The sequence below is a fragment of the Parasteatoda tepidariorum genome, chromosome 5 (genome assembly GCF_043381705.1).
Source record: "Parasteatoda tepidariorum isolate YZ-2023 chromosome 5, CAS_Ptep_4.0, whole genome shotgun sequence".
NCBI lineage: Eukaryota > Metazoa > Arthropoda > Arachnida > Araneae > Theridiidae > Parasteatoda > Parasteatoda tepidariorum.
In genome coordinates, this window is record NC_092208.1 from 83,412,693 (window position 1) to 83,424,149 (window position 11,457).

At 30.9% G+C, this 11,457-nt stretch overlaps 2 protein-coding genes across 5 annotated transcripts in view; both read left to right on the plus strand.

Moving 5' to 3' along the window:
- The window catches only part of LOC107437837 (rifampicin phosphotransferase), a gene marked incomplete in the record, with an annotated part of 597,639 nt that overhangs the window by 286,146 nt on the left and 300,036 nt on the right, over positions 1–11,457 (plus strand).
- LOC122270504 (rifampicin phosphotransferase) overlaps positions 1–11,457 on the plus strand; it is a 112,129-nt gene that overhangs the window by 50,338 nt on the left and 50,334 nt on the right. The gene's annotated exons all lie outside the window — the stretch shown is intronic.

The window sequence follows — 11,457 nt, forward strand, 5'->3', positions numbered from 1 at the left end:
ATGTATTAAAGAATTATTAAAATAAAGTTTGTAGCTTCGTAGTCTTGCTGGAATCCTAGATTTAGCTACTTGCCCTTAACAAATCAAATGCTAGATAAAAATTTTTTTTTCTTTTGTTTCCCAGTAGAAGAAAATCGTCAGCAAGCTGAAATATTTATTATTCTTTCATCCGTTTTCTTTTAAATGATGACAGAAGGATGTACATTTGCTGCAATGTTTAGATATTATTTTCATGAATTCTTCTTAACAAAGCAATATGTTTCATTTTCCTCATTTTACTCGATTTAAGAGCGCAAGCAAAAAGGCAACAAATGCAACGTCGTTTCACGAGTTGGCGCTGTTGATATTCGTTCCAGTTGGGAGCTAGATACAAAAAAATTATTCTACCCGATGTGCAACTAGCAGATGGGACTCACTTTTTTTTGTTTCTGTTTTTATAACGCTTGTTAAACCGCTGTCTTTGATGTTTGGATAGTTTCTAAGGATTCTTGTATCACTCTAATTACACATCGCGAATTCGTTCTTGTGCTTGAAGAACTACGAAATAGTATTTTGAGCCAGATAGCCCCGAATTCATAACATTCATTCTACAAAATAAAAGCTCCTTTTAACATTCCACGGGACATCATGAAACTTCTGTTATTTATGAGAGAAGCTAGGATATTTTCCTGTCACGCATATATAGTAATGATGAAATTTCCATAACATGTTTAAAACGTGTTGTAAAAATTTAAAATATGTGTGCTAATATGTATTGCTTATACTCCTGTCTTTTTTTATATTTGTAATATTGTCACTATTTTAACCGAAAAAATAACAAATGGGATATTATCAATGTCTAGAAACCCTTATATAATGTATTTTTAACAATATTCACCAGTTATAAAATATACCAGTTTATAATTCTAATGACCAATAAGTGAGGACAGCTTAAAAATAAGAGAACATTAGACACTTGACATAGTAAAACAAACTTATCTACATAGACGTCGTGAGTTAAAAACAAGACAGTAAGTTCAATTTTTCTTACCCAGTAGACAGTAATTCACTGCCTGTTCGTTTTAAAAGAGAACTAATTTCGCCAAAATCACCCCCTTAATTTGGTCTTACCACATTCTCTATTAACCCTTTTCGGGACGGGCGAGTCATAAATGTATTCGTAAGGAATTAGTAGCAGGATTTTAAAAAATAAAAAGCGGTAGCTTCAGTTTGGTCATAGCTAATCTGCCAGATTTACTTTTGCTTTTACTTCAAGTCTAACACATCCAATCCATATTTTTTTTTACTTTTATTTACAAAAATTGGGCACCTGGGCCTATTAGCGGCCCCTATCCCATACATCTAGAAATTTACAGAAAATTTATAATATAGTAATAACATTTTGAATTTAGCAGTCGATGTGGTAGCTAATAGAAAAGCAAGCACTTTGCTTGAGTAAATATAACATTTGAATATCTGATTCATCGAATCTAAGTTGACATATATAAATATAAACATAATTTGACATATATATACATAAGTTGACATAAATAAATATTAACATAAATTGATACATATTTCACTAATTAAATTTCTATATTTTAACTAGCACATATTTAATTATGACATACATTGAAGTTCATTCGAATACATTGTGGTAACCATAAAAAAAATTAAGCCGTTTGCTTGTGAAATAATAAAACAATGAAATTTAATATGACAAATTGACTTAACACTAGAAATATTGATTGTAGACTTAAATTAAAAATAAAGATAAAACATGATTTGATATGTACAGTAATTGATTTTTGAAAAATGAAAGGCATAATTGATGAATATAGATAAATCATACCTTGATACATGATAAAATAACATATTTGGAGAAAACGCAGTAAATATATTTTATCAGAGAAGTATTGCTCATTAAATACAATAGAATTTTCAGAAGAATTTAACTTGAATAAGTTGATAAATATGTATGCATAAATTGGCTATATTATCAGAAAATAAATCTTAATGTAATTTAATTTAACTTAAGTAAAAGTCTGCTGTGAAAAGTTCAGTGAATTTNAAATACAATAGAATTTACAAAAGAATTTAACGTGCATAAGTTGATAAATACATATGCATTTATTGGCTATATTTTCAGAAAATAAAATTTGATGTAATTTAATTTAACATAAGTAAAAGTCTACTGTGAAAAGTTCAGTGAATTTAACTTGAGAGTTTTGGAAATAAAAATAGAACTCACTGTGTTTGAGATGTTTCCCCGATGATATCCCGCAGAAGACGTAGCACTTCTTCATTTTTGAGCAATTCCTGTAATTCTTTGATTAATGACACTAATCGGTGAGCAAGTTTAGGCGTTGAATTTGATGTTGCTCAAGGGCTCCTTCTGCTGGGGCGGGTCTCGCACCCAGTATAGTTGGCTGTGTGGTTTTTGAAACAATTACAGCATTTCGGAGGTGTTGTTCTATCTTTGTTGCATTCATGAGACCTGTGGTTTTCAGCGCATTTTACACACCTTGCAGGCGCATTGCAGTGGCATTGCGTATGTCCATAATTTTGGCAGTTGTAGCATTGTGTAGGTCCTCGACCTCCTCGAAATCTTTCGATTTTGATCGGAATCTGCTGTATGTTGTTGACTTCGAATATTCTTTGGTGATTCGCCGTTGATGTTAGGATTATGAGAAAGAGTGGAAGGAGCCGATAGGCTTCTCCCATTCTCTTCTTAAACTGCACTATTTTAAAGGTTTCAACGTTGCTTTTCTGTAATTCTGTATTGATGGCATCTGTATTAAAGTCCACAGGCAGGCCACGGACCAAAACCTTAATAAATCTAGCTTGCGGTGTTATTTCAGGTTTGCTGGGCGGATCCCGTACTTTGTCGGTATCCTCCTTAGGTTTTGTTGTCGGCAAGATAGTGACGTCATGTGTTGAGTTATGTTGGCTAGAAGAAGGACAGCTGTTTGTAGACAAAGTGTAGAATTATCTTCAATTGCTTTGACTGCATTTTGCTTCTTCTTTTTTCTTTTCTTTGCTGGTGGTTCTGTATTATTGTTAATATTGATGTCCGTGTTAGTTTCTGTATTCGGTGTTGTATTCAGGTTTTCATCTTTATTTTCCATGGTTATGTCGCCAGTGCTTGGATTAGTTTCAGTCATTATTGATCATCCAATCCATATTTGATAAAAGTGCAACTATACAATTTTTAATTTGAACTAAATAGTGGTGAATTAAATAAAGCAAACTATCGTTATCCCGCCCACAAATAAACTGCTAGAGAACTACTTAGTTTACCAGTTTTATCTTTTTACCCTGAGTGATACGGTTCCATGTTGGCACGTATTTGCGACAGTCGGTGTGAAAGGGTTAACTAAAACAATTATTAAAGATGACTTGCTAATTCAGTTTTATTTTAAAAAATTACATTGTAAAATATAAAAAAAACATAACTATTCTGTTGTAGCGATCACGTTTTATTGAAATTCATTAAGTTTTGAAGTGATAATTTTCTTTTATGTTATCTTATATATTACGAGACTGTAGATCTTTTGTAACTCAATTATTACAATTGTCATAAAATTTAAAATAAATATCTAATATCCCAGCTTCAAAAGCTAGAATAATAATATTTTATAGTAAATATTGGTTATTATAATACCCAATAATATTTTTTCTTACCTAATTTTTGCATTAATCGATTTTAATTAATCTGAGATAATTATGACTGAAATTTGCATCTCATTCGTGATTGTTATCTTAGCATCAGCGCCACTAGGGGCTCTAACTAATTCATCTGAGTGGTGAAATCTGCATTTATAAGTACGCGGATGTCACGGGAGTCTAAAAATGTTAAAAGTGGTGACTAATAAGCATCTCAAATTTATTAAGAGAGATTAAACTTGGCTATTTTTTCGGACAAATTTCTTTCATTTTACAATTAAAGGTGAATGTGAATTTCATTTCCCTTTAAACATGTATTGCTATGGTGATAGTTATGACTTTAAAATTTAATCGATTAATTATATAAAAATTAAAATTAGTTTCTACCACTTCTAGTTGCAAGTGGAATCCCTGAAATAGACGAATTCCCGACAAAGTTTCAAAAGTAGCGATACAGTTTTTTTTTTCATAAGGAATTACGAAATTATTTGTAATTTCTAAGAACTTAAGAATAGTTCCAATAATATCTCTAAACTATCAATCTTAATGGCTATTTTTTTCCCTCATTAAGATATCTTAACCCTTTCTAAAGCAGTGGTAAGCATATTTACCACCAATTTTTGAAGTCAATGGTGAACTTTTTTAACACATTTAATTCAGGTTTCCATTTGTTAATAACTTCAGCCTTCTTGAAGTTCGTTTGAATAAAATTGGCGACCATCTATTAGTTTAAAAAAACGTATAAAAATTATAAAATGCATAATTCCTTTTGAAGATTGAAGCATTTATAATTTTTTTTTATAAATAAAGAAAAATAAAAGTCAATAAGTTTCTAATAGGTCGAGTTAAATATACTTACCGCCCAAATAATGGCATTTTCATAAACTAAATGAGTTTTTTTTCTTATATTAATTACTATTCTTAAAACAATTTCAATTCCAAAAATGTTTTAATTTTCTTTTACTAGAAATAAATGACCCATCAATGGGTTAAATGCTGACTCCCAAGCATTGAACATTTTATTTTATATTTTATAACCTTCGTTGAACAGCCGACCCTATTTTGAGTTTACGACTACTAATGTTCAACTCCGTAGCCTTGCAATTTCGAACCAATCCAGAAGACAAGGAAACTCTTGGATCAGTACCCCCAGAGGTATTGATTTGTCATGGGAACATGGAGGACTTAGAGACTCGACAGATTTAACGTGCATCAATCACCATTTACTACACGGGGAGTCTTCGGCCGGTGAGGATTGAACCGGGCCCAGTGCCCTACTAACTAGGCTATCCCGGCCAAATATTGAACATTGTTTAAAATAAATATCCAATAACCATTTATGCATTACTAATTTATATTTATTAGGTACATTGCTGATTAGATGCTATTTTCTTATGCATATTAGCTTTTATTACTTTTTTTTTAAAAGCAGACGGATTTAAAGAAAAACTATAATTTCCGGTATTTATCTAATTTGGTATTTTTTGCTATTATTTTGTGTCTATATTTATTCAATTTATCAATCGTTCTTCAAGGAAGTTAGTTTTACTCATTATCACGATATAGTCTGTATTTATTGAGCATCGATATTAAACGAGAGTCAATATTTTCCGGTATGTATGGGTTCCTTATGACATTTATTGAGTGTCGATGTGTTTTCCGGTATTTATCAAATTTGGTGTCTTTCTCTATTATTTGTGTCTATATTTATCCGATTTCATTCATTTTAATTTTCATTCTGTAAAATAAAAGTTTCTTTTAACATCCCAAAGGACATAATGAAGCTTCTGTTTGTTACGAGGATGCTAGGAACCAATTTGTTGATATTTGACTGACACGCATATATAGTAATGATGGAATTTCCGTAACATGTTTAAAATGTGTTATGAAAATTTGAAACGTGTGCTATACGTGTGAAATGTATGCGTATTGCTTATACTCGTACCTTTTCTTTATATTTGTATGAGTTGTGCTCCAGCCAAAGAATAATTTGCAATACAATATTATACTGTATTGTTATATTGTCATTATTTCGACAAAAAATAACAATTGAAAATTTTTCAGTATCTAGAAGCCCTTATATAATGAATTTTTAACAATATTCCCCAGTTACAAAATATACCAGTTTTTAATTCTAATGACCAATAAGTAAGGATAGCTTAAAAATAAGAGAACATTAGACACTTGACATAGTAAAACAAACTTATCTACATAGACGTCGTGAGTTAAGAAAACAACAAGCCAATACGTAAGTTAAATTTTTCTTAAACAGTAGACTGTAATTCACTGCCTGTTCGCTTTAAAAGAGAACTAATTTCGCCAAAATCACTCCACTTACCACACTCTCTATTAACCCTTTTTGGGACGGGCGAGTCATAAATGCATTCGTAAGGAATCAGTAGCAGGATGGTAAAAAATAAAAAGTGGTAGCTTAAGTTTGGGCATAGCTAATTTGCCAGATTTATTTTCGCTTTCACTTTAAGTCTTACACATCCAATCCACATTCGTTCGTTCGTTGTAGTGGAACTGGGTGTCTGAGGCCTTACGGTCCTTTTCCCATTCATCCTGAAATTAAACTAAGAAACATACATGACAAAATTAAAGTTTGGGGAGCAAATGGAGTTCTTGAGAAAAGAAAAATGGCACTTTGCCATTATTAGGCAATAACAGAATTACAAGTAATAAAAATGTACATGAAAAAAGGTAAAATTAAAGTACAATGGGAAAATGAACACTAATGAATATTTACAGTTTGGAAATACATACACAAGGGGAGCGAGTTTGTGAGGATGTGTTTATATGTGTAAGTAAGTGGGGCTCTGTTATAGTAGAGACCCGGCCGACCTGGTAATTACTACTCGTGCCGGGTAGCTCTCTACACTTAAGTTACAGGGATTAGCTTACCCCTGATCAGACCCCGAGGGGTTGCATCTAGTCCATATTCGTTCGTTCGCTGTTTTAGAACTGGGCATCTGAGACCTAAATGGCCTTTATCACATTCATCGAGAAATATCCCAAGGGGACATACATAGGAAACTTGTATTGGTGGTTCGGAAAAGAACCTGAAATGCATACCTGCCAACTTTTAATCCTTTCCATTATAATTTTTTCCAGTGGTATTAAAATAGATATTAAAACTTCAATTTTAAGCAAGCAACTACGTTGTATTTGAGAAAACTTAAGTTGACAACAATGATAGTAACGCATATTGTTATATGTGCTTAATTTTTGTAAGAATAGTGGTGATCAAAATGATTTATAAATTAAATTTATAAAAGAAAAAATATTATATTTACTACCACTTTAAATATGAAAATAAAATCTTGCGGAAAATCCGGAAGAGTTGGCAGGTATGTAAAATTTGATAAAATAATGAAAGGCATCATGAAAGATGAAGCAGGCTCGATTGTGAGGCTCCTGATCTACGTCTTTAAGGCTATGAGCAGGCGCCCAATCAATTCATATACATACCCTCCAACTGCTACGGAATTTCCGTAGTTTCAGAAATCTTCTTTTCAGACGGTAGCAAAATTAATGTCTTAATATTTAAAAAAAATTAATTTCAGCGTAACTTGTCCACTATTACTTATAAAAGTGCAGGCCATATGGCTAGATTCTTAAGTTCTGATAAAAATTTTATGAGAGATCCATTTGCTTTAAAAATTTCTACTTTGGTTCGCTACCACTAGAAAGAATTATTTTAAAAATCTTCATAAGTTGGAGGGTATGCATATATGATAAAAGTGTAACTATAAAATTTTTTATTTGAACTAAATAGTGGTGAATTAAATAAAACAAACTATCATTACCCCGCCCGCAAATAAACTGCTAAAGAACTACTTTGGTTACCAGTTTTATCTTTTTACCCAGATTGATACGGTTTCATGTCGTTTTCAGTCGGCGAGAAAGGGTTAAGTATTACTACTAAAACAATTATTAGAGAAAAATTTAAAGATGGCATGCAAATTCAGTTTTAATTTAAAAAATTACATTGCAAAATAAAAAAAAAGCTTAACTATTCTGTTTCGATCACTTTTTATTGAAATTCATGAAATTTTGAAGTGATAGTTTTCTTTTATGTTATCTTATATATTACGAGCCTGTAGATCATTTGTAACTTAATTATTATAATTGTCATAAAATTTAAAAAATATCTACTATCCCTGCTTCAAAAGCTAGAATAATATTATTTTATAGTAAATATTGGTTTTTATAATACCCAATAATATTTTTATCTTACCTAATTTTTGTATTAATCGATTTTAATTGTTCTGAGATAATTATGACTGAAATTTGCATCTCATTCATACTCATATGTGATGGTTATCTTAGCATCAGCCCCGCTAGGGGCTCTAACTAATTCATCTGAGTGGTGAAATTTGCATTTATAAGTACGCGGATGTCACGGGAGTCTAAAAATGTTAAAAGTGGTGACTAATAAACATCTCAAATTTATTAAGAGAGATTAAACTTGGCAATTTTTTCGGACAAATTTCTTTCATTTTACAATTAAAGGTAAATGTGAATTTCATTTCCTTTTAAACATGTATTGCTATAGTGATAGCTATGACTTTAAAATTTAATCGATTAATTATATAAAAATTAAAATCAGTTTCTACCACTTCTAGTTGCAAATGGAATCCCTAAAATTGACGAATTCCAGAGAAAGTTTCAAAAGTTGCGATTCCAGTTTGATTTTTTTAAGAAATTACGAAATTATTTGTAATTTCTGAGAACATAAGAAGAATTCCAATAACATCTTTAAACTATCAACCTTTATGGCTATTTCTGTTTCCTCATTAAGATATCTTAACCCTTTCTAAGGCCGTGGTAAGCATATTTACCACCAATTTTTGAAGTCCATGGTGAACTTTTTTACCACTTTTAATCCAGGATTCCGTTTGTTAATAACTTCAGCTTTCTTGAAGTTCGTTTGAATAAAATCGGCAACCATCTGTTAGCTTAAAAAAACGTATAAATTTTAAAAATGCATCATTCCTTTTGAAGATTGAAGCATTTATAAAATTTATTTTACAAATAAAGAAAAATAAAAGTCAATAAGTTCCTAATAGGTCGTGTTAAATAAATATACTTACCACCAAAACAATGGCATTTTTATTACCTGAATGAGTTTTTTTTCTTACATTAATTACTATTCTTTTAACAATTTCAACTCCAAAAATATTTTAATTTACCTTTACCAGAAATAAATGATCCATTAAAGGGTAAAATGCTGACTCCCAAATAATGAAAATTTATTTTATATTTAATAACCGTCGTTGAACAGCAGACCCAATTTTAGGTTTACGACTACTAATGTTCAACTCCGCAACCTTGTAATTTTGAACCAATCCAGAAGACAAGATAACTCCTGGATCAGTACCCCCAGAGGTATTGATTTGTCATGGGAACATGGAGGACTTTGAGGCTCGACAGATTTAACGTGCATCAATCACCATTTACAACACGGGAAGTCTTCGGCCGGTAAAGATTGAACCGGGCCCAGTGCCCTACCAACCAGGCTAAACAAAGTCCTTCAACTGTGAGGGAATAAAAGTTTCTTCTTTCTTCAAAGAAGTTTGTTTAACTCATTGTTACAATATAGTTTGTATTGAGTATCGATATTTATCGAGTGTCAATATTTTCCGGTATGTATCGAATATCAGTTTCTTATGACATTTATTGACTGTCAATATTTTCCGGTATTTATCTAATTTGGTATATTTCGCTATTGTTTTGTGTCTATATTTATCCGATTTATGACAGATCGTTCTTCAAGGAAGTTTGTTTCACTTATTGTTACGATAAAGTCTGTATTTATTGAGCATCGATATTTATCGAGAGTCAATATTTTCCGGTATTTATCGGTTCCTTATGACATTTATTAAGTGTCAATGTGTTTTCCGGTATTTATCAACTTTGGTATTTTTCGCTATTATTTTGAGTCTATATTTTTTCTATTTGTGATAGATTGTTAGAATATATTTTTAATATTGTTATCGCGTCGAGTAAAACTATCAATATTTTACGATGCATCGTCCAGTTCTATTAAAAGCATGCAAAATGTTATTATTATTACTTTTTCTAAATTTTAACCTACCACTTAAAAAGTTAAATTATTTTTATGAATAATTATAGCTTTTATTAACCACTTAAAAAGTTAAATTATTTTTATGAATAATTATAGCTTTTATTTAAAAATATTCGATTCAAATCTTTTGAATTTGTTACGTTAGCATTTCCGCGGCTTCTACGGAAATATTTAAGAAGATATGTTGGTAATCAACCACTTTTTCTTCCCCAATCTTGTTTCCCACCTCATTGATATACATGCTTCTATTTTTGTAGTAGCAGTCAGGCCTGAAAGTGAGACGAAAAAAGAGAAAATACTGGTAGATAAACTATTTCAATAGTAGATAATATTCAGAATAAATTAATATATTTTAAACAATTTAATGTAATTAATCTTAATTCGGCGAAGAAGTAACTCAATTTTAAAATTGCATCTGTTGAAAACAACTGGTAGTTATGGATTTTTATTATTCCCGAAAAAAAGCTGAAAAATGAAATTTATTTGTTACCAGTTTTTACTCTTTTCCGTCTTGATATGAATGGGCTTTCAGCCCTGGTAACCATTACCTATTTCATTTCAGGAGATATTTCATCGTGTATATGTTACAGTTAATGAGAAATAGCCGGTTATTAATATATTAACCGTTAATAATCAATAATATTATTAAATATAATATTAATAACCAAAAAGTCGGTTAAAGGGAATAATTTAAGTGAACATTAACCGGTCATTATTAACCTCTTGTGCGCTCGAGTTAATTCCAGCTCCCTAAACAGGCCAAACCGTGCACACTCTGAGATAATTCGAGCGGCGTTGTATTTTATGCTGCTATAATTTTTCACTCTCGAATATAATCAAGAATTGAAAATAACAATGTGTAAGCTAAGAAAAAAAATCGTTTTATTGATATTTATCTTTTACATGGGATTGTAAGCTATAACACTTATTTATTCAGGAATAATATATAAATATGCCGACTTGCTCCGGACAGGGAATGCATATTTTTAAGTGGTTGTTTATTAATTGTGATTCTTGATTTAATAAATTTAATTTAGTACATTTTTGTCCACCACTATTTCTAAATAATCCGTAGGCTTACATCATTTTCCACTTACTAATACTTATATGAGAAGAGCAATCAAATATAAAGAAACAATAGCCTTCCTGATGATTGACATATCCAAAGCATTTGATAAAGTATGGCACACTGGTACAATATATAAACTCATACAGCTGAATTTTCCACCCGGCATAATCAAACTCCTATCCTGCTATCTTTCTAATAGAACATTTCAAATCACCATCAAAAACAAAAAATCCACAAAGAGAAACATCACAGCCGGAGTACCACAGGGCAGCATTCTGGGACCGATATTATACATATTATACACTTATGATTTTCCTATAAACAAAGCCGATTATAACAGCATAACAGCCTATTACGCAGACGATACCGGTATTATTATTAAATCCAGAAACCCAAATCATGCTCTTCAAAAACTACAAGACCATATAGACGAAATAGAAGACTGGTGCTTAAAATGGAAAACTGCAGTAAATGCTGGAAAATCACAAATATTAATTATACAAAAAAGAAGAATTAAAATACTTCCACAACTTCAACCAAAAATGTTCAACATACCAATACCAATAGTTAAAAAAGCAAATTATCTTGGCCTTATAATCAATAGCAAACTCACCTGGAATGATCACATCAAAAGCACAATATTAATCCAAAA